The sequence below is a fragment of the Cetorhinus maximus genome, chromosome 19, assembly GCF_964194155.1.
Source record: "Cetorhinus maximus chromosome 19, sCetMax3.hap1.1, whole genome shotgun sequence".
NCBI lineage: Eukaryota > Metazoa > Chordata > Chondrichthyes > Lamniformes > Cetorhinidae > Cetorhinus > Cetorhinus maximus.
In genome coordinates, this window is record NC_135897.1 from 67687785 (window position 1) to 67710179 (window position 22395).

A 22395-nucleotide genomic window follows, 5' to 3' on the forward strand; every position below is an offset into this window, starting at 1 on the left:
TTCCCCAATTTCTGAAAAACGGCTTGCAATTTGGACTTCTGGATTGCCATTATTTAACATTGTTGAGCCTAAGCCTACTAAGTAGCTGTAACATTGTAGGCTAGAGAGCACAGAGCGTTTTATGAAGGGACATTTTGTATTTGGAAGATGTCACTGATGATATTGCAGTTGAATTTGAGAAATGTTGAATATTATACAATTCAAAAGTAATTGTTGCAAACATGTGATTTCAGTTGCCAATGCCTGGTTTCATGTCAATCAAACTGAGTGAGTAATAATTGGACATTGTTTTGCAGATATTGATGAATGTGCAACCAACACATCAACCTGTCAACAAATCTGCACCAATACATTTGGAAGCTTCAATTGCAGTTGCCATCCTGGATTTAGCACCAATGTGACAGACACTTCTCTTTGTGATGGTAGGCAATCTTCAACATGCAGATTCTCACAAACTGATGATTGGCGTATTACACTATATGCAACTGTTGCTAATCTAGATGGCTATCAAGAAGGTCTTTGTGTCACTTCACAAAAGAACACTCAGAGTTTGATGACAATAATCTATGTCTGTTGTCTGTATGCAATCATTGTATGTTGATTGCACATTGCGGTTTCCATTGTGTTCAATTCATAGACTACAATGAAATTACATATATGATTCGGAATTTTGGATCAACGGCACGTACTTTGCGCTTGTGGACTTGCCATGAGCCAGGGATCCTGGTTGTTTTGCATCCATGGTGGTAGGAATGTTGTAGTTTGTTGAGGGCAGCAGCAGAATGTCCTAACCAAGAGAATCAATACATTAGTCATTGTGATCTTTCTGAGATCATTGCTCCATTCTGCACAGCTTGGAGTCTTGCACTTTCCTCTTCCGTTGCATGGAAGAAATTTCAGTGAGCATTGAGCAATATGACTATGGAATTTAATATTTGAGATGTTTTCCCATTGCCTACCTCATGTGTGAATTTAGAAACTCAAGTCCTCTTCATAGAAGGGATATTGAGATTCAGCCCTAGGCTATGATGTTCTAGTCCTTTTGCCATCACCACTGGAATTTGCTGCTTATGCTGATGGCCTTGGCTCATAACTTGGAACATGTGACCCTGACCTGAGCCTGGGGTGAAGAGCAAAAGGGCAGGCACAATGACCCCTGAGGTCTGCAATGACCCTGACACAATCATAAATAGACTTTTTTCTACAAGTATCGATGAACGTGGAATGAACACATCAAGATGTCAACAAATCTGTGCCAATACAAATGGGAGCTTTACATGCTGTTGCCATCCAGGCTTCAGCACCAACATGACCAAAATCTTGGCTGTGTGATGGTCTGAAATGTTTAAGCGCAAATCCTTTTGGGTTGAAGCAAATAAGACATGGCTCATTCAAAATTAGAATTTGAATGGACCACGACAATAATCTGTGCCACAACACAATAGGGATCTTCTGGCAGCAGAATGTTGTGTTGGAGAAAAGCAGTCATTACTAGGAGATTGTTAATAAGTTCTCCAATTTCAGATAAACGGCTTGCACTTTGCACTTCTGGACTGGCCATTAATTAACATTGTTGAGCCTCAGCCTACTAAGTAGCTGGAATATTGTAGGTTAGAGAGCACAGAAGAAAAGTCTCATGGCCAAAAACAACAATACAATAATTTAGCCATTATATGGCCAGCTTTTATATTTGACGGAGAAGCGAAACTAAATATATTGCTCTTGAAATGCAGAGTAATCCAACATTACAGAGGCGAGAAGGATGTGTTGAAAACATGTGAAAATGTATGGTCAAATGTGAATCGACTAAGCAAGGAATGATTTGATCTATTTCTTGCAGATATTGATGAATGTGCAACAAACTCATCAACCTGTCATGAAATCTGTACCAATACAATTGGAAGCTTCAATTGCAGTTGTCGTCCTGGGTTTAGCAGCAATGTTACAAACACTTCTCTTTGTGATGGTAGGCACTCTTCAAATAAACAGATTCTCTGGTATTGATTGTTTGTGAATTGTGCTTCATCGAACATCCAACACTATATTGCAAATCTAATTGGCTTCAAGCAAGACTTGGTGCTCCTTAGTAACTAAATAATCAGAAGCTAATTAATATGTTTTGTAGCGCTTTATGAAGGGATATTTTGTATTTGGCAGATATCACTGATGATACTTCTGTTGAATTTGAGAAATGTTGAATATTATACAATTCAAAAGTAATTGTTGCAAACATGTGATTTAAGTTGCCAATGCCTGGTTTCATGTCAATCAAACTGAATGAGGAATAATTGGACATTGTTTTGCAGATATCGATGAATGTGCAACCAACACATCAACCTGTCAACAAATCTGCACCAATACAATTGGAAGCTTCAATTGCAGTTGCCATCCTGGATTTAGCTCCAATGTGACAAACGCTTCTCATTGTGATGGTAGGCAACCTTCAAACAATCAGACCCCTGCATTAAAAGCAAAAATTGCTGGAAAAACTCAGCAGGTCTGACAGCATATGTGGAGAGGATGACGGAGTTAACGTTTCGAGTCCGTATGACTGTTTATCAGGACTGAAGAGAAATGTGAGGAGTCAAAAGACTAGAAACATTAACTCTGTCTTCCTCTCCACAGATACTGTCAGACTTGTAGAGTTTTTTCCAGCTATTTTTGTTTTTGTTTCAGATTTCCAGCATTTACAGTGTTTTGCTTTTGATCCCTACAATTGATGATTTGTGAACTGCAATTCACCGAACAGCTATCAGTACATTGCTAATTCGCTTCACGCATAGACTTGGTTCACTGTAATAATTAAATAATAAGAAGCTGACAGTATATGTAGTAATGCTTTGTAACGAGATATGCCATATTTGGAAGATGTCTTTTATAATATTGTTGTTGAATCATGGATGTGTTAATCACAACAGAATCCAAAAGAAAGTGTTGTAAACATGTGATTTAAATTGCCAATGTATTGGTTTATTTTAATCAAACTGAGTGAGGATTGATTGGACTGTTTTATGCAGATATCGATGAATGTACAATCAACGCATCAACCTGTCAACAAATCTGCACCAATACGATTGGAAGCTTCAATTGCAGTTGCCATCTTGGATTTAGCACCAATGTGACAAACACTTCTCATTGTGATGGTAGGCAATCTTCAAACCTGCAGATTCTCACAAACTGATGATTGGCGAATCACACTGCATCCAACTGCTCCTATTGAGAGATAGCTATCACAATTACTTCACAATTAAATCCAAAAAGTACAAGACTCCAAGCTGTGCTGAAATGAGCCAAGATCTCAGATAGTTCACAATGACTAATGTATTGATTGTCTTGCTTAGGACATTCTGCTGCTGCCCTCAAAAAACTATGCTCTTCTCCGCCGATGCTGCCAGACCTGCTGAGTTTTTCCAGGTATTTTTGTTTTTGTTTAACATTCCTGCTACCATGGATGCAAAACAACCAGGATCCTTGGCAAGTCCAGAAGCACAAAGTACGTGCTGTTGATCCAAAATTCCGAATCATAGATGTAATTTCATTGTAGTCTCTGAATTTAATACAATGGAAACCGCAATTTACAATCAAAATATAATGATTGCATTCAGTCATAGATTATTGTTATCAACCTCTGAGTGTTTAATTGTGAAGTAACACATTTGCAGTTGCCATCCTGGATTTAGCACCAATATGACAAACACTTCTCATTGTGATGGTAGGCAATCTTCAAACATGCAGATTCTTACAAACTGATGATTTGCGTACCAAACTACACCCAACTGCTCTGAATGCTATATGGCTATCAAGAAGCTCTTTGTGTTACTTCGCAATTAAACACTCAGAGTTTGATGACAATAATCTATGTCTGTTGTCTGTATGCAATCATTGTATGTTGATTGCACATTGCGGTTTCCATTGTGTTCAATTCATAGACTACAATGAAATTACATATATGATTCGGAATTTGGATCAACGGCACGTACTTTGCGCTTGTGGACTTGCGATGAACCAGGGATCCTGGTTGTTTTGCATCCATGGTGGTAGGAATGTTGTAGTTTGTTGGGGGCAGCAGCAGAATGTTCTAACCAAGAGAATCAATACATTAGTCATTGTGATCTTTCTGAGATCATTGCTCAATTCTGCACACCTTGGAGTCTTGCACTTTCCTCTTCCATTGTTTGCATGAAATGCCCATTTTCAATTTCATTGAGCATTGAGCAATATGACTTTGGAAATTAACATTTGAGGAGTATTCCAATTCCCTACCTCATGTGTGAATATAGAAACTCAAGTCCTCTTCATAGAATGGACATTGAGAATCAGCCCTTGCCTATGATGTTCTAGTTCTTTCAGCCCTTGGAGAATGTGACCCTTACCTGAGCCTGGGGTGACGATCAAAAGGGCAGGTGCAACAACACCTGACGCCTGAAATGACCCTGACACACACAGAGAAAATGACCTTTTCTTCAAGTATCAATGAATGTGCAACCAACACATCAACCTGTCAACAAATCTGCACCAATACAATTGGAAGCTTCAATTGCAGTTGTGATCCTGGATATAGCACCAATGTGACAAATACTTCTCTTTGTGATGGTAGGCAATCTTCAAACATGCAGGTACTCACAAACTGCTGATTGGCGAATCACACTACATCCCACTGCTCCCAAAGCTAAATGGCTATCGACAAGCTCTTTGTGTTATTTCACAATTAAACACTCAGAGGTTGATGACAATAATCTCCGGCTGTATATAATCATTATATGTTGATTGCAGATTGCATTTTCCATTGTATTAAATTCATAGACTAAGATGAATTTACATGTATGATTCGGAATTTTGGATCCACGGCACGTGCTGTGTACTTCTAGGCTTGCCATTAGACAGGGATCCTGGTTGTTTAGCATCCATGGTGTAGGAATGTTGTAGTTTCATGAGGGCAGCAGCAGAACGTCCTAACAAAGAGAATCAATACATTTGTCTTGCGCTTTCCGCTTCCATTGCTTGGAAGAAATGTCCATTTTCTATTTCAGTGAGCATTGAGCAATATAACTTTGGAAATTAATATTTGAGATGTATTCCCATAGCCTACCTCATGTGTGATTTTAGAAACTCAAGTGCTCTTCATAGAATGGATATTGAGAATCAGTCCTTGCCTATGATGTTCTAGTTCTTTCGCCATCACCACTGGAATTTGCTGGTTATGCTGATGGCCATGGCTCATACCTTGGAGTACGTGACCCTGACCTGAGCCTGGGGTGACGAGCAAAAGGGCAGGCACAACGACCCCTGAGGTCTGCAATGACACAACCACAAATAGACTTTTTTCTACAAGTATCGATGAATGTGCAATCAACACATCAAGATGTCAACAAATCTGCGCCAATACAAATGGGAGCTTTACATGCTTTTGCCAAACAGGCTTCAGCACCATAACCAAAATCATCCTTTTGCGATGGTCTGAAATGTTTAAGTGCAAATCTTTATGGGTTGAAGCAAATAATTCATGGTTCATTCAGAATTATAAAATGAATCGATCACCGACAATAATCTGTGCCACAACACAATAGGGATCTTCTGGCAGCAGAATGTTGTGTTGGAGAAAAGCAGTCATTACTAGGAGATCATTAAAAACTTCCCCAATTTCTGATCAACAGCTTGCACTTTGCACTTCTGGATTTGACATTATTTAACATTGTTGAGCCTTATCTTACATCGTAGCTGGAACATTGTAGGTTAAAGAGCGCAGAAGAAATGGCCAATAACAACAATATAATAATTTAGCTATTATATGGCCAGCTTTTATATTTGACAGAGAAGCGAATCTAAATATATTGCTCTTGAATTACTGAGTAATCCAACATTATAGAGGCTAGAAGGATGTATTGGAAACATGTGAAAATGCATGGTCAAATGTGAATCAACTATGCAAGGAATAATTTGATATATTTCTTGCAGATATTGATGAATGTGCAACAAACTCATCAATCTGTCATCAAATCTGCACCAATACAATTGGAAGCTTCAATTGCAGTTGCCATCCTGGGTTTAGCAGCAATGTTACAAACACTTCTCTTTGTGATGGTAGGCACTCTTCAAATAAACAGATTCTCTGTTATTGATTGTTTGTGAATTGCGCTTCATTGAACATCTATCACTATATTGCAAATCTAACTGGCTTCAAGCAATAATTGGTGCTCCTTCATAACTAAATAATCAGAAACTAAATAATATGTTTAGTAGCACTTTATGAAGGGACATTTTGTATTTGGCAGATATCACTGATGATACTGCTGTTGAATTACAGAAATGTTTAATATTATACAATTCAAAAGTAATTGTTGTAAACATGTGATTTAAGTTGCCAATGCCTGGTTTCATGTCAATCAAACTGAGTGAGGAATAATTGGACATTGTTTTGCAGATATTGATGAATGTGCAACCAACACATCAACCTGTCAACAAATCTGCACCAACACAATTGGAAGCTTCAATTGCAGTTGCCATCCTGGATTTAGCACCAATGTGACAAACACTTCTCTTTGTGATGGTAGGCAACCTTCAAACATGTAGATTCTCACAAACTGATGACTGGCGAATCACACTACATCCAACTGTTCTGAATGCTAGATGGCTATCAAGAAGCTCTTTGTGTTACTTCACCAAAAAACACTCGGAGGTTGATGACAATAATCTATGTCTGTTGTCTGTATGCAATCATTGTATGTTGATTGCACATTGCGGTTTCCATTGTGTTAAATTCATAGACTACAATGAAATTACATATATGATTCGGAATTTTGGATCAACTTTGCGCTTGTGGACTTGCCATTAGCCAGGGATCCTGGTTGCTTTGCATCCATGGTGGTAGGAATGTTGTAGTTTGTTGGGGGCAGCAGCAGAATGTCCTAACCAAGAGAATCAATACATTAGTCATTGTGATCTTTCTGAGATCTCTGCTCATTTCTGCACAACTTGGAGTCTTGTACTTTTCTCATCATCTGCCTTCGACCGTGCATCGTCCTGGTCTCCTGCAGTCATCCAACTGCCAGCACCCTGGGCACTCTGTCTCCGCCTGCTCCTCAGGTGATTATGAAGTGCCCCCACCACTGTGCTCTGTCATTCTAGCAGAGGATCTAACCCCCATTGAGGTGCTGTTATCTGCGGTGGTGCCTAGTTCAGAGAGCGGGTATGACGCAGGCACACGTGAAGCCTGGCGGTCCTCTGGCATCAGTGGTGGCTCTTCGGGGTCCTGAGATTGAGTGCATGCTGGTGAATCTCAGGGAGAACAACAACATGTGATTAGTTTAAGTCATCACACTATCACTGTGTATGGCAGACACCCTGGTAAGACAATGGAGATCTGCATCATGGTGCCATCATCTTTCAATGATCAATGGGGAATCCAGTTTTGAGGCTCCCATCAATGAGGAGGTTACACAAGAAGTTTTGCACCGTCCGAAACTCTCACCCTTGTGCACAGCACTCTTCTACTTGTCTGGCACCTCAGCCTCTCTGCTGCTGCTTGACCGAGGTGTGTGGCGCCGCTCCAGCTCCAAGGCGTCCTCCTCGAATCTGGTTAGGATTAGGAGGTTTGGGGACCCTCCACCTGTCCGCAACCTTTCCATGTTGTTATGCGATGTCTTCTCCTAAAAGGACAGAGGAGCATTGATTTGTCCACTCTCTACCTGCAGCACCATTGCAGTCTGGCCAACTCCACCTGAGGAGTACCTAGCAGGGCAGATCCGAATTGTGGCCCTCGAGCCGCAAGACACTCAGTCCAAGCAGCCAGGGCTCACCCCTTGCCCAGCTCCGTTTGTCATTGTCAGTTGGAACCAAGACTCTAACACCCCTGAGCTCAACAAGGGGACAGCCAGGCCTTAACACTTCAACAAACTCATCCATGCCAATACGATACTCACCCTTCCTGAGTGCAGCAGGTCGTTAAACCATTTATGGCACTGCACCCATGTGCACTGCACAACGTTATGGCTGCTGACCTGTGCTGCCACCCCATCCCAAGCTCTTTTTGTTAGGTGTGGTGGACTCCTCCTTCCATCTCTGGGGACAAGGGTGTCTCTCCTGGCAGCCACCTCCTCCAGGAGGACCGCAAGGCGCTCATCCAAAAACTGGGGGGGGGGGCCGAGTGCCCACCCGACTTGCCTTCCCGCCAGGCGCCTCCAGCCGTTCTTGATGCAATAACTTCAGTGTTCGTAACGCAGAAGATATGTTCTTCCCTGGCAGCCTTCAAGGAGCTGCCTGTGCCATTTCTAAAGCAGCTGCCGGGTCGCCATTGAACTGGCGGCTGATAGTCCTCCCACCCCACCTGCCCCTTCCCGGCCATTGGGAGGACGTGATTCTTGATGGGCAGGCCTTAATTGGCCAGCCAGCGTGAAATCGCAGTCGGGGGGCCAATTGTGGTCGGCGGCCCATTTCCCGACCGGTTGAGGGCCTGCCGATCGCGTCTGCCCGCCAAGCGTAAAACTCAGGCCTTGGAGATTGTTAAAAAGTTTGCTACTTTCTGATGGACGGCTTGTGCCAGGCACTTCTGGACTTGCCATTAATTAACATTATTGTCGCTTTGCCTGAATGGGAGCTGCAACATTGTAGGTTAGAGAGGGCAGAGGAAGAAACTCATGGCCAACAGCACCAAAAAAATTACCTAGGCAATATACAGCCAAATTTTATATTTCACAATAAATACATTGCTGTTGAATTCCAGAGGAATTTAACATTATCGAGTCCAGAAGGATTTGTTGGAAGCCTGTGACATAGGCTGAAAATCAGGCTTATCCAACCTCTTCACTTGGGGTGGGGCGGGGGTGAGGGTGGGGGGCACATTTCCATTGACTCCTCAGTCAAGGGGCCGATAAGCAAATTTCAGAAAAATAAGGTTTGGCGCAACATTAAACATGAATTTCAAAATAAAGTTGAGGTTTGAAGAAAAGAAGCAACTTGCTGAGCAAAAATAAAGCAATGTCAAACAAATAAATTGATAATTAAAAAGTAATTAATAACCATCACATAAGAGTGTGAGAGGAACAGAGTCTATTTGTCTGGCTCACTCCTAATTTTTGATGCTCACTCACTTTCACTGCCTTGTAAGTGGGTGTGATTTTGTGTTGGTGTGTGGGGGTGAGAGTGAATGTGAATCCTGAGATTGAGAGTGAGCCAGACACATACACACTGCCCCCCTCACACTCGCCCACACACACACACTCCCCCACACACTCTCTCACTCCCACACACTCACACCTCCCCACACCACCCTCCCTCCCACACTTACCCATGACACCCACCCCCCCACTCTCTCTCACACTCACTCACTCCCTCACTCTCTGTCTAACACACCCCTGGACAGCAAGTCTTTTCATCCTCACCGCGCACTCCCAACCTCCCCTGTTCGCTCCATTGCATGCAGCAATGTCTACGTCTTCCTGCCCACAGCGAGTCTCTCCTCCTCCCAGCTGGCCTGGCCCAGCATGGAGCAAGCCTCTCCTTCCCCCACCCGGCCCAGTCCAGCATGAAACGATTCTCTCCTTCTCCCACCCGGCCCAGTCCAGCATGAAACGAGTCTCTCCTTCCCCCACCCAGCCCAGTCCAGCATGGAGCGAGTCTCTCCTTCCCCCACCCAGCCCAGTCCAGCATGGAGCGAGTCTCTCCTTCCCCCACCCGGCCCAGTCCAGCATGGAGCGAGTCTCTCCTTCCCCCACCCAGCCCAGTCCAGCATGGAGCGAGTCTCTCCTTCCCCCACCCAGCCCAGTCCAGCATGGAGCAAGTCTCTCCTTCCCCCACCCAGCCCAGTCCAGCATGGAGCGAGTCTCTCCTTCCTCCACCCGGCCAGTCCAGCATGGAGCGAGTCTCTCCTTCCCCCACCCAGCCCAGTCCAGTGTGAAATGAGTCTCTCCTTCCCCCACCCGGCCAGTCCAGCATGGAGCGAATCTCTCCTTCCCCCACCCGGCCAGTCCAGCATGGAGCGAATCTCTCCTTCCCCCACCCGGCCAGTCCAGCATGGAGCGAGTCTCTCCTTCCCCCACCCGGCCCAGTCCAGCGTGAAACGAGTCTCTCCTTCCCGCACCTGGCCTGGCACAGCCCAGCCCAGAGCGAATCTCTCCTTCACCCACTTGGCCCATCCCGCTCGGTTTGGAACGAGTCTCTCTTTACCCCACCTGGCAGACTCGCTCTCCCCAAACCGGCAGACTTTCTCTCTCGCTCTCACCTCCCAATACCTGAGTTTACACTTTCTGCTGCCAGTCTTGCTGTTCCTCCAATCACAGGCGGCTTCTCTCACACATTTGCGGGACAGGAACAGCCTGTGATTGGAGGAACAGTTTCTTTAAGAATCTTCCACTGCACTTACCGCCATTTTGAAAATGTCCTCCGGGGGCCACCATGCGGGACTTCGGGCCAAACTTTGGACAAGCCTGCTGAAAATGTATGGTCTAATGTGAATCAAATTAAACAAGGAATAATTGGATATATTTCTTGCAGATATCGATGAATGTGCAACCAACACATCAACTTGTCAACAAATCTGCACCAATACAATTGGAAGCTTTAATTGCAGTTGCCATCCTGGATTTAGCAGCAATGTGACAAACACTTCTCTTTGTGATGGTAGGCAATCTTCAACATGCAGATTCTCACAAACTGATGATTGGTGAATCCCACTACGTCTAATGGCTCTCAATGCCTTGCACATTCTAGATGACTACAAATGACCTCCTTGTGTTCTTTCAAAATTAAACAATCAGTGGTTGGCGACAATGGGGAGGGGGTGCTGTAGTGGTATTGTCACTGGACTGGAAACCCCGGGTAATGCTCCTGTGTAATGTTATGACCGATGCAGTTGGTAAAGCGGAGTTATTCAAAAATCCCAGAGGGAAGCTTTAAACAACCGTCATAACCTATAATTTTAAGTGTTATGTTTGAGATGCGACTCTAAATTCAGGAATCAGACCACCAGTTCTTGAGGCTTTACATTAAACTAATTGAAACATTTTATTAATTTACATAGGATAAAATGTATATACACATGGCTACAAATTACTACTATCATAACTTTTAACAAACCCTCAAACTAATCTCCATTAAGGCAACAGCAACCCATAGACTTAACCAAACACCAGGCAACGCATTTTCACCTTACAAATTCAAAATGAGGTTCTTTTCATGGTGGAGCCTGTTGGGGGCTTGTAGCTGCCTTTTGATCTTACATTGCCTCTGCTCCGCACACCTGGAAACAACTGAAGTTATACCTACCACCATTGAATGAATTAATTGACTCACCAGTCTCCTTGAACTTTACCTTTTAACAATGAAACCCCATTCATTGTACCAATTTTATTAGCAATATAAACAGATTGCTTGGTAGCTGTTAGAAAGGCTTCAAGTTTTCACCCCACGTCTTGAATGTGCTGTTCAAAAAATGCAAATGCACGCTATCTCTCTTACATATCGAAACTAGTACACATCAAAGCACCCAGACTAGCTGGCTTTAATCCAATTCAGACAGACCCATAGACCAACCTCTATTTTAAATGAAAAATATTTTCCAAAATATTATATACGTTAATAGCTTCATGACACTGACCCTTACCTGAGCCTGGGATGATTAGCAAAAGTGCAGGTGCAACAACCCCTGAGGTCTCCAATGACCCTGATACACACATGAATGGACTTTTCTCTGCAGATATCGATGGATGTACAGCCACACATCAACTTGTCAACTCAGCTGCATTAATACAAATGGGAACTTACCATGCAGTTGCCATCCTCGCTTCAGCACCTGGCTTCATTGGGCTAAAACAATGATTACTAAGAGATTGATACAAAGTTTGGTACTTTCTGATGAACAGCTTGTTCCTTGCCTTCTGACCTTGCCATTAATTATCATTGTTGTCACTTCACCTAAATGATAGTTGTAACCTTGGAGGTTAGAGAGGTCAGAAGAAGAAAATCATGGCCAATAACAGCAATACAATTGTTTAAGCCAAATATTATATCTGAGAGAAAAGCAAAACTGAATTTACTGCTGTTGAATTACAGTGGCATATAACATTATGAAGTCCAGGAGGATGTGCTGGAAGCATGTTACAAAGGCTGAAATTGTATGTCCTAATGTGAATCAAACTGAGCAAGGAATAATTGGATTTTTTTTTTGCAGATATTGATGAATGTGCAACCAACACATCAACCTGTCATCAAATCTGCACCAATACAATTGGAAGCTTCAATTGCACTTGCCATCCTGGATTTAGTACCAATGTGACAAACACTTCTCTTTGTGATGGTAGGCAACCTTCAAACATGTAGATTCTCACAAACTGATGATTGGCGTATTACACTATATGCAACTGCTGCTAATGCTAGATGGCTATCAAGAAGCTCTTTGTGTTACTTCACAAAAAAACACTCGGAGGTTGATGACAATAATCTATGTCTGTTGTCTGTATGCAATCATTGTATGTTGATTGCACATTGCGGTTTCCATTGTGTTCAATTCATAGACTACAATGAAATTACATATATGATTCGGAATTTTGGATCAACGGCACGTACTTTGCGCTGGTGGACTTGCCATGAGCCAGGGATCCTGGTTGTTTTGCATCCATGGTGGTAGGAATGTTGTAGTTTGTTGAGGGCAGCAGCAGAATGTCCTAACCAAGAGAATCAATACATTAGTCACTGTGATTTGCCTGAGATCTCTGCTCATTTCTGCACAGCTTGGAGTCTTGTACTATTCTCATCATCTGCCTTCGACCGTGCATCGTCCTGGTCTCCTGCAGTCATCCAACTGCCAGCACCCTGGGCACTCTGTCTCCGCCTGCTCCTCAGGTGATTATGAAGTGCCCCCACCACTGTGCTCTGTCATTCTAGCAGAGGATCTAACCCCCATTGAGGTGCTGTTATCTGCGGTGGTGCCTGGTTCAGAGAGCGGGTATGACGCAGGCACACATGAAGCCTGGCGGTCCTCTGGCATCAGTGGTGACTCTTCGGGGTCCTGAGATTGAGTGCGTGCTGGCGAATCTCAGGGAGAACAACAACATGTGATTAGTTTAAGTCAACACACTGTCACTGTGTATGGCAGACATTCTGGTAAGACAATGGAGATCTGCATCATGGTGCCATCATCTTTCAATGATCAATGGGAAATCCAGTTTTGAGGCTCCCATCAATGAGGAGGTTACACAAGAATTTTTGCACCGTCCGAAACTCTCACCCCTGTGCACTGCACTCTTCTACTTGTCTGGCACCTCAGCCTCTCTGCGGCTGCTTGACCGAGGTGTGTGGCGCCGCTCCAGCTCCAAGGCGTCCTCCTTGAATCTGGTTAGGATTAGGAAGTTTGGGGACCCTCCACCTGTCCGCAACCTTTCCATGTTGTTATGGGATGCCTTCTCCTAAAAGGACAGAGGAGCATTGATTTGTCCACTCTCTACCTGCAGCACCATTGCAGTCTGGCCAACTCCACCTGAGGAGTACCTAGCAGGGCAGATCCGAATTGTGGCCCTCGAGCCGCAAGACACTCAGTCCAAGCAGCCAGGGCTCACCCCTTGCCCAGCTCTGGTTGTCATTGTCAGTTGGAACCCAGACTCGAACGCCCCTGAGATCAACAAGGGGACAGCCAGGCCTTAACACTTCAACACATTGATCCATGCCAATGCGATACTCACCCTTCCTGAGTGCAGCAGGTCGTTAAACCATTTATGGCACTGCACCCATGTGCACTGCACAACGTTATGGCTGCTGACCTGTGCTGCCACCCCATCCCAAGCTCTTTTTGTTAGGTGTGGTGGACTCCTCCTTCCATCTCTGGGGACAAGGGTGTCTCTCCTGGCAGCCACCTCCTCCAGGAGGACCGCAAGGCGCTCATCCAAAAACTGGGGGGGGGGGCCGAGTGCCCACCCGACTTGCCTTCCCGCCAGGCGCCTCCAGCCGTTCTTGATGCAATAACTTCAGTGTTCGTAACGCAGAAGATATGTTCTTCCCTGGCAGCCTTCAAGGAGCTGCCTGTGCCATTTCTAAACCAGCCGCCGGGTCGCCATTGAACTGGCGGCTGATAGTCCTCCCACCCCACCTGCCCCTTCCCGGCCATTGGGAGGACGTGATTCTTGCTGGGCAGGCCTTAATTGGCCAGCCAGCGTGAAATCGCAGTCGGGGGGCCAATTGTGGTCGGCGGCCCATTTCCCGACCGGTTGAGGGCCTGCCGATCGCGTCTGCCCGCCAAGCGTAAAACTCAGGCCTTGGAGATTGTTAAAAAGTTTGCTACTTTCTGATGGACGGCTTGTGCCAGGCACTTCTGGACTTGCCATTAATTAACATTATTGTCGCTTTGCCTGAATGGGAGCTGCAACATTGTAGGTTAGAGAGGGCAGAGGAAGAAACTCATGGCCAACAGCACCAAAAAAATTACCTAGGCAATATACAGCCAAATTTTATATTTGACAATAAATACATTGCTGTTGAATTCCAGAGGAATTTAACATTATCGAGTCCAGAAGGATTTGTTGGAAGCCCGTGACATAGGCTGAAAATCAGGCTTATCCAACCTCTTCACTTGGGGTGGGGCGGGGGTGAGGGGGGGCGGGGTGGGGGGGGGGGGCACATTTCCATTGACTCCTCAGTCAAGGGGCCAATGAGCAAATTTCAGAAAAATAAGGTTTGGCGCAACATTAAACATGAATTTCAAAATAAAGTTGAGGTTTGAAGAAAAGAAGCAACTTGCTGAGCAAAAATAAAGCAATGTCAAACAAATAAATTGATAATTAAAAAGTAATTAATAACCATCACATAAGAGTGTGAGAGGAACAGAGTCTATTTGTCTGGCTCACTCCTAATTTTTGATGCTCACTCACTTTCACTGCCTTGTAAGTGGGTGTGATTTTGTGTTGGTGTGTGGGGGTGAGAGTGAATGTGAATCCTGAGATTGAGAGTGAGCCAGACACATACACACTGCCCCCCTCACACTCGCCCACACACACACACTCCCCCACACACTCTCTCACTCCCACACACTCACACCTCCCCACACCACCCTCCCTCCCACACTTACCCATGACACCCACCCCCCCACTCTCTCTCACACTCACTCACTCCCTCACTCTCTGTCTAACACACCCCTGGACAGCAAGTCTTTTCATCCTCACCACGCACTCCCAACCTCCCCTGTTCGGTCCATTGCATGCAGCAATGTCTACGTCTTCCTGCCCACAGCGAGTCTCTCCTCCTCCCAGCTGGCCTGGCCCAGCATGGAGCAAGCCTCTCCTTCCCCCACCCGGCCCAGTCCAGCATGAAACGATTCTCTCCTTCCCCCACCCGGCCCAGTCCAGCATGAAACGAGTCTCTCCTTCCCCCACCCGGCCCAGTCCAGCATGGAGCAAGTCTCTCCTTCCCCCACCCGGCCCAGTCCAGCATGGAGCGAGTCTCTCCTTCCCCCACCCAGCCCAGTCCAGCATGGAGCGAGTCTCTCCTTCCCCCACCCGGCCCAGTCCAGCATGGAGCGAGTCTCTCCTTTCTCCACCCGGCCAGTCCAGCATGGAGCGAGTCTCTCCTTCCCCCACCCAGCCCAGTCCAGTGTGAAATGAGTCTCTCCTTCCCCCACCCGGCCAGTCCAGCATGGAGCGAATCTCTCCTTCTCCCACCCGGCCAGTCCAGCATGGAGCGAATCTCTCCTTCCCCCACCCGGCCAGTCCAGCATGGAGCGAGTCTCTCCTTCCCCCACCCGGCCCAGTCCAGCGTGAAACGAGTCTCTCCTTCCCCCACCTGGCCTGGCACAGCCCAGCCCAGAGCGAATCTCTCCTTCCCCCACCCGGCCCAGCCCAGAGCGAATCTCTCCTTCCCCCACCCAGCCCAGCCCAGAGCGAATCTCTCCTTCCCCCACCCGGCCTGGCCCAGAGCAAGTCTCTCCTTCCACAACCTGAACAGGCCCGCCTGGAGAAAGTCTCTCCTTCACCCACTTGGCCCATCCCGCTCGGTTTGGAACGAGTCTCTCTTTACCCCACCTGGCAGACTCGCTCTCCCCAAACCGGCAGACTTTCTCTCTCGCTCTCACCTCCCAATACCTGAGTTTACACTTTCTGCTGCCAGTCTTGCTGTTCCTCCAATCACAGGCGGCTTCTCTCACACATTTGCGGGACAGGAACAGCCTGTGATTGGAGGAACAGTTTCTTTAAGAATCTTCCACTGCACTTACCGCCATTTTGAAAATGTCCTCCGGGGGCCACCATGCGGGACTTCGGGCCAAACTTTGGACAAGCCTGCTGAAAATGTATGGTCTAATGTGAATCAAATTAAACAAGGAATAATTGGATATATTTCTTGCAGATATCGATGAATGTGCAACCAACACATCAACTTGTCAACAAATCTGCACCAATACAATTGGAAGCTTTAATTGCAGTTGCCATCCTGGATTTAGCAGCAATGTGACAAACACTTCTCTTTGTGATGGTAGGCAATCTTCAACATGCAGATTCTCACAAACTGATGATTGGTGAATCCCACTACGTCTAATGGCTCTCAATGCCTTGCACATTCTAGATGACTACAAATGACCTCCTTGTGTTCTTTCAAAATTAAACAATCAGTGGTTGGCGACAATGGGGAGGGGGTGCTGTAGTGGTATTGTCACTGGACTGGAAACCCCGGGTAATGCTCCTGTGTAATGTTATGACCGATGCAGTTGGTAAAGCGGAGTTATTCAAAAATCCCAGAGGGAAGCTTTAAACAACCGTCATAACCTATAATTTTAAGTGTTATGTTTGAGATGCGACTCTAAATTCAGGAATCAGACCACCAGTTCTTGAGGCTTTACATTAAACTAATTGAAACATTTTATTAATTTACATAGGATAAAATGTATATACACATGGCTACAAATTACTACTATCATAACTTTTAACAAACCCTCAAACTAATCTCCATTAAGGCAACAGCAACCCATAGACTTAACCAAACACCAGGCAACGCATTTTCACCTTACAAATTCAAAATGAGGTTCTTTTCATGGTGGAGCCTGTTGGGGGCTTGTAGCTGCCTTTTGATCTTACATTGCCTCTGCTCCGCACACCTGGAAACAACTGAAGTTATACCTACCACCATTGAATGAATTAATTGACTCACCAGTCTCCTTGAACTTTACCTTTTAACAATGAAACCCCATTCATTGTACCAATTTTATTAGCAATATAAACAGATTGCTTGGTAGCTGTTAGAAAGGCTTCAAGTTTTCACCCCACGTCTTGAATGTGCTGTTCAAAAAATGCAAATGCACGCTATCTCTCTTACATATCGAAACTAGTACACATCAAAGCACCCAGACTAGCTGGCTTTAATCCAATTCAGACAGACCCATAGACCAACCTCTATTTTAAATGAAAAATATTTTCCAAAATATTATATACGTTAATAGCTTCATGACACTGACCCTTACCTGAGCCTGGGATGATTAGCAAAAGTGCAGGTGCAACAACCCCTGAGGTCTCCAATGACCCTGATACACACATGAATGGACTTTTCTCTGCAGATATCGATGGATGTACAGCCACACATCAACTTGTCAACTCAGCTGCATTAATACAAATGGGAACTTACCATGCAGTTGCCATCCTCGCTTCAGCACCTGGCTTCATTGGGCTAAAACAATGATTACTAAGAGATTGATACAAAGTTTGGTACTTTCTGATGAACAGCTTGTTCCTTGCCTTCTGACCTTGCCATTAATTATCATTGTTGTCACTTCACCTAAATGATAGTTGTAACCTTGGAGGTTAGAGAGGTCAGAAGAAGAAAATCATGGCCAATAACAGCAATACAATTGTTTAAGCCAAATATTATATCTGAGAGAAAAGCAAAACTGAATTTACTGCTGTTGAATTACAGTGGCATATAACATTATGAAGTCCAGGAGGATGTGCTGGAAGCATGTTACAAAGGCTGAAATTGTATGGCCTAATGTGAATCAAACTGAGCAAGGAATAATTGGATTTTTTTTTTGCAGATATTGATGAATGTGCAACCAACACATCAACCTGTCATCAAATCTGCACCAATACAATTGGAAGCTTCAATTGCACTTGCCATCCTGGATTTAGTACCAATGTGACAAACACTTCTCTTTGTGATGGTAGGCAACCTTCAAACATGTAGATTCTCACAAACTGATGATTGGCGTATTACACTATATGCAACTGCTGCTAATGCTAGATGGCTATCAAGAAGCTCTTTGTGTTACTTCACAAAAAAACACTCGGAGGTTGATGACAATAATCTATGTCTGTTGTCTGTATGCAATCATTGTATGTTGATTGCACATTGCGGTTTCCATTGTGTTCAATTCATAGACTACAATGAAATTACATATATGATTCGGAATTTTGGATCAACGGCACGTACTTTGCGCTGGTGGACTTGCCATGAGCCAGGGATCCCGGTTGTTTTGCATCCATGGTGGTAGGAATGTTGTAGTTTGTTGAGGGCAGCAGCAGAATGTCCTAACCAAGAGAATCAATACATTAGTCACTGTGATTTGCCTGAGATCTCTGCTCATTTCTGCACAGCTTGGAGTCTTGTACTATTCTCATCATCTGCCTTCGACCGTGCATCGTCCTGGTCTCCTGCAGTCATCCAACTGCCAGCACCCTGGGCACTCTGTCTCCGCCTGCTCCTCAGGTGATTATGAAGTGCCCCCACCACTGTGCTCTGTCATTCTAGCAGAGGATCTAACCCCCATTGAGGTGCTGTTATCTGCGGTGGTGCCTGGTTCAGAGAGCGGGTATGACGCAGGCACACGTGAAGCCTGGCGGTCCTCTGGCATCAGTGGTGACTCTTCGGGGTCCTGAGATTGAGTGCGTGCTGGCGAATCTCAGGGAGAACAACAACATGTGATTAGTTTAAGTCAACACACTGTCACTGTGTATGGCAGACATTCTGGTAAGACAATGGAGATCTGCATCATGGTGCCATCATCTTTCAATGATCAATGGGAAATCCAGTTTTGAGGCTCCCATCAATGAGGAGGTTACACAAGAATTTTTGCACCGTCCGAAACTCTCACCCCTGTGCACTGCACTCTTCTACTTGTCTGGCACCTCAGCCTCTCTGCGGCTGCTTGACCGAGGTGTGTGGCGCCGCTCCAGCTCCAAGGCGTCCTCCTTGAATCTGGTTAGGATTAGGAGGTTTGGGGACCCTCCACCTGTCCGCAACCTTTCCATGTTGTTATGGGATGCTTTCTCCTAAAAGGACAGAGGAGCATTGATTTGTCCACTCTCTACCTGCAGCACCATTGCAGTCTGGCCAACTCCACCTGAGGAGTACCTAGCAGGGCAGATCCGAATTGTGGCCCTCGAGCCGCAAGACACTCAGTCCAAGCAGCCAGGGCTCACCCCTTGCCCAGCTCCGTTTGTCATTGTCAGTTGGAACCAAGACTCTAACACCCCTGAGCTCAACAAGGGGACAGCCAGGCCTTAACACTTCAACAAACTCATCCATGCCAATACGATACTCACCCTTCCTGAGTGCAGCAGGTCGTTAAACCATTTATGGCACTGCACCCATGTGCACTGCACAACGTTATGGCTGCTGACCTGTGCTGCCACCCCATCCCAAGCTCTTTTTGTTAGGTGTGGTGGACTCCTCCTTCCATCTCTGGGGACAAGGGTGTCTCTCCTGGCAGCCACCTCCTCCAGGAGGACCGCAAGGCGCTCATCCAAAAACTGGGGGGGGGGGCCGAGTGCCCACCCGACTTGCCTTCCCGCCAGGCGCCTCCAGCCGTTCTTGATGCAATAACTTCAGTGTTCGTAACGCAGAAGATATGTTCTTCCCTGGCAGCCTTCAAGGAGCTGCCTGTGCCATTTCTAAACCAGCCGCCGGGTCGCCATTGGACTGGCGGCTGATAGTCCTCCCACCCCACCTGCCCCTTCCCGGCCATTGGGAGGACGTGATTCTTGATGGGCAGGCCTTAATTGGCCAGCCAGCGTGAAATCGCAGTCGGGGGGCCAATTGTGGTCGGCGGCCCATTTCCCGACCGGTTGAGGGCCTGCCGATCGCGTCTGCCCGCCAAGCGTAAAACTCAGGCCTTGGAGATTGTTAAAAAGTTTGCTACTTTCTGATGGACGGCTTGTGCCAGGCACTTCTGGACTTGCCATTAATTAACATTATTGTCGCTTTGCCTGAATGGGAGCTGCAACATTGTAGGTTAGAGAGGGCAGAGGAAGAAACTCATAGCCAACAGCACCAAAAAAATTACCTAGGCAATATACAGCCAAATTTTATATTTGACAATAAATACATTGCTGTTGAATTCCAGAGGAATTTAACATTATCGAGTCCAGAAGGATTTGTTGGAAGCCTGTGACATAGGCTGAAAATCAGGCTTATCCAACCTCTTCACTTGGGGTGGGGCGGGGGTGAGGGGGGGCGGGGTGGGGGGCACATTTCCATTGACTCCTCAGTCAAGGGGCCAATAAGCAAATTTCAGAAAAATAAGGTTTGGCGCAACATTAAACATGAATTTCAAAATAAAGTTGAGGTTTGAAGAAAAGAAGCAACTTGCTGAGCAAAAATAAAGCAATGTCAAACAAATAAATTGATAATTAAAAAGTAATTAATAACCATCACATAAGAGTGTGAGAGGAACAGAGTCTATTTGTCTGGCTCACTCCTAATTTTTGATGCTCACTCACTTTCACTGCCTTGTAAGTGGGTGTGATTTTGTGTTGGTGTGTGGGGGTGAGAGTGAATGTGAATCCTGAGATTGAGAGTGAGCCAGACACATACACACTGCCCCCCTCACACTTGCCCACACACACACACTCCCCCACACACTCTCTCACTCCCACACACTCACACCTCCCCACACCACCCTCCCTCCCACACTTACCCATGACACCCACCCCCCCACTCTCTCTCACACTCACTCACTCCCTCACTCTCTGTCTAACACACCCCTGGACAGCAAGTCTTTTCATCCTCACCACGCACTCCCAACCTCCCCTGTTCGCTCCATTGCATGCAGCAATGTCTACGTCTTCCTGCCCACAGCGAGTCTCTCCTCCTCCCAGCTGGCCTGGCCCAGCATGGAGCAAGCCTCTCCTTCCCCCACCCGGCCCAGTCCAGCATGAAACGATTCTCTCCTTCCCCCACCCGGCCCAGTCCAGCATGAAACGAGTCTCTCCTTCCCCCACCCGGCCCAGTCCAGCATGGAGCAAGTCTCTCCTTCCCCCACCCAGCCCAGTCCAGCATGGAGCGAGTCTCTCCTTCCCCCACCCAGCCCAGTCCAGCATGGAGCGAGTCTCTCCTTCCCCCACCCGGCCCAGTCCAGCATGGAGCGAGTCTCTCCTTCCTCCACCCGGCCAGTCCAGCATGGAGCGAGTCTCTCCTTCCCCCACCCAGCCCAGTCCAGTGTGAAATGAGTCTCTCCTTCCCCCACCCGGCCAGTCCAGCATGGAGCGAATCTCTCCTTCTCCCACCCGGCCAGTCCAGCATGGAGCGAATCTCTCCTTCCCCCACCCGGCCAGTCCAGCATGGAGCGAGTCTCTCCTTCCCCCACCCGGCCCAGTCCAGCGTGAAACGAGTCTCTCCTTCCCCCACCTGGCCTGGCACAGCCCAGCCCAGAGCGAATCTCTCCTTCCCCCACCCGGCCCAGCCCAGAGCGAATCTCTCCTTCCCCCACCCAGCCCAGCCCAGAGCGAATCTCTCCTTCCCCCACCCGGCCTGGCCCAGAGCAAGTCTCTCCTTCCACAACCTGAACAGGCCCGCCTGGAGAAAGTCTCTCCTTCACCCACTTGGCCCACCCCGCTCGGTTTGGAACGAGTCTCTCTTTACCCCACCTGGCAGACTCGCTCTCCCCAAACCGGCAGACTTTCTCTCTCGCTCTCACCTCCCAATACCTGAGTTTACACTTTCTGCTGCCAGTCTTGCTGTTCCTCCAATCACAGGCGGCTTCTCTCACACATTTGCGGGACAGGAACAGCCTGTGATTGGAGGAACAGTTTCTTTAAGAATCTTCCACTGGACTTACCGCCATTTTGAAAATGTCCTCCGGGGGCCACCATGCGGGACTTCGGGCCAAACTTTGGACAAGCCTGCTGAAAATGTATGGTCTAATGTGAATCAAATTAAACAAGGAATAATTGGATATATTTCTTGCAGATATCGATGAATGTGCAACCAACACATCAACTTGTCAACAAATCTGCACCAATACAATTGGAAGCTTTAATTGCAGTTGCCATCCTGGATTTAGCAGCAATGTGACAAACACTTCTCTTTGTGATGGTAGGCAATCTTCAACATGCAGATTCTCACAAACTGATGATTGGTGAATCCCACTACGTCTAATGGCTCTCAATGCCTTGCACATTCTAGATGACTACAAATGACCTCCTTGTGTTCTTTCAA

At 46.2% G+C, this 22395-nt stretch overlaps 1 long non-coding RNA gene across 1 annotated transcript in view; it reads left to right on the forward strand.

The window, feature by feature from the left end:
* Window positions 1-6011: 6011 nt before the first annotated feature.
* Window positions 6012-22395, forward strand: part of LOC144694217 (uncharacterized) — a 55667-nt gene continuing 39283 nt past the window's right edge. Inside the window, exon 1 of the long non-coding RNA XR_013579683.1 lies at window positions 6012-6081. This is a non-coding gene — a long non-coding RNA (uncharacterized LOC144694217). The remainder of the gene's footprint in view (window positions 6082-22395) is intronic.